Genomic DNA, 2,289 nt, shown 5'->3' on the forward strand with positions numbered 1-2,289 from the left:
ATAGGGAGTTGAGATTGAATGAATACAATTATTATACAATGTGATACTACTAATAATTAAACATCATATCTACAAGCTATGTACAGGCAGCACAGCTATGAATAATGTCTCTTGAATGCAGGCAGAGTCTCATAAGTCTGACATCCGTGCTATATGCTAGCCCACATTCATAAGGATTTTAATTTTATTCTTTCTACTTTTGTAGTTGTCTACATTGTACTGTGCGGATATTCTGGCCTTTCCAAATATACTCTCCAGTTGAATATTCCAGTAACGGTCAGCTGTTCCCTCTTCGTCCCTATCCACAGTTACAGTGCCGCAGGGGTACGTACTTGACGATTACGTCAGACGATGGCGGTTCCAGTAGGTCAATGTTCGAAGCAGCTGCGGGTAAACGTCTTTCGGTATGTCGTCAAGGTAAGTAAGCACGATGTTCCAATGCGTCGAGTTACCAGAGTTCAACTTAGCACAACTTTAGGCAACTAAGTCAAAATCTGTACACTGCATTTCAGCTAACAAGGCATAGATAAGCTTACCTGACTCATGAATGCCGAAGTTCCAATTTCTACAATGTTTTCTGGTTGTTACGAATTGACAAGAAAGAGAAGAGAATTGTTCTTGTACTTCAATTTTAACCTTTGTTCTTTGCGTGCGTTCTCCCTACGTACAGCAGCTCCTGAGATGAACATTAGCTAACTGTGACGACCATCCATGTGGTGACTTAGTCCATGTAGAACACCAACAGACGTGCAGCGATAGTAGCAAATTTATGAGGGTGACTTTATAATAATCCATTATTGCTAGCATCACTATTATTATAGTATATAAAACGGGTAAAACTGTGTTCTCTCGTGATCTAACGCACAGGCCAACCTACCGGACAAGAGCGACGACGACGAGGTGTTCCTGACAGACATATATTATGTCCATCAGAACGACACATTCCCACCACACCCAACATAGAGACTCTTACCGCCACAAGGGAAGTAGGTCGAGTCCCTTCACGAAAAGTGGCCATCGCTGAGAGGAGCCAGAATATACGTTTGTGCGGCTTGAACATTCTTAACAGAAGGGAGCCACACAACATCCAGAACAGCGCCATCGACAGAAGGAAGGCACTGTGAGGGAAGTAGAGGCCAGTAGCAGAGCCAAGACGTACAGCCGATAGTTGTGATCATACTTGTCCATGTATAGAAAACCTGACATGACACCAGTTATAGAATTCACGGATTGACTGACTGTTTATATCACGAATATGTATTTTAGTGTATACATTGTAGTAGTTGATTTTACATGTATATGAATGGACCGTAGATGAAATAGCCGTTGTTTTGTGGTTTGACAAGACCTGTCTGTTTGATACGCCAAAATGTGACCACGAGATATAATGTATTTGTATGACAGATAGTCAGAGAGTAAAGATCAGAAGAGAAATTAAGATCCTCAGCTAAGACCGAGGTTAGCGAGGTCAGCATTACTAGTATATAGTAACGTCAAACCACCTTAACAGTCTCCCGTGCCCAGTGTACGGAAAACCTTGTCTCTGCGTCCTTCCTTTATTATAGCTGTGCTAGTCTTCAAAGCAGAATCTAAACAACTTGAACCCATTGGTTTCATGGCTTGTTTGAAACGATGTGACTTATTAATTTTTCAAAATCAGGCTTTACGTAATCTGTATCTAATATAGCCGGTATAACCGCCCTTCGGCGTAACACACCAGCTTCAATTGCAAACGACAACCACCTGAAAGCACATCATTTCATATTTCATAAAAAGATATCGACAAAAATCTGTGACATATTGGTCTTCATTATTTCTTTGACCTCGTGAAAGCATATCATCCCACCTTGTAAAAGCAAAGCTCAAAAGATGTTGGCAAAACTTGCGCTACATTGGTCTTGTCTTCTTTAAAACATCTTATTTTCCTACCACTAAAAATCAGGCTCTCTATTACTCCGAACGATTTATTAACCACTTGACAGCATTTCATTCCATATTGTAAAAAGCGCAGGCTTATAGAGACATAACGGCAAAAAGCTGGGACATATTGGTCTTCATTGCAAATTCATAAAGCATGCAAAACATCGTAATAATCTGTGTGTGCGGCTTATGATATGCAAGGAGCGTAGTCATTCCCGGCTATGTAAAAAGACCGTTCCCTTAAATCATTAATCCCTGAAAACAAAGAATGCCGTGGCAAAGAAAATAACAGCTAGAATAGTCCTCAATTGCCAGTGTATGGACGACACCCCTACGGTTTAGCCAAAAATCAATTCCCAAGGGAATGCA

At 40.8% G+C, this 2,289-nt stretch overlaps 1 protein-coding gene and 1 long non-coding RNA gene across 2 annotated transcripts in view; one reads left to right on the forward strand and one right to left on the reverse strand.

Moving 5' to 3' along the window:
* The window catches only part of LOC118430125, a 21,169-nt gene that overhangs the window by 9,856 nt on the left and 9,024 nt on the right, over positions 1-2,289 (reverse strand). The gene's annotated exons all lie outside the window — the stretch shown is intronic.
* Positions 313-1,630, forward strand: LOC118431009. Its single transcript, XR_004832915.1, has 2 exons — positions 313-417; positions 868-1,630. It is a non-coding gene; the product is annotated as an uncharacterized LOC118431009 (long non-coding RNA).

This window comes from Branchiostoma floridae, chromosome 14, assembly GCF_000003815.2.
Source record: "Branchiostoma floridae strain S238N-H82 chromosome 14, Bfl_VNyyK, whole genome shotgun sequence".
Classification (NCBI taxonomy): Eukaryota; Metazoa; Chordata; class Leptocardii; order Amphioxiformes; family Branchiostomatidae; genus Branchiostoma; species Branchiostoma floridae.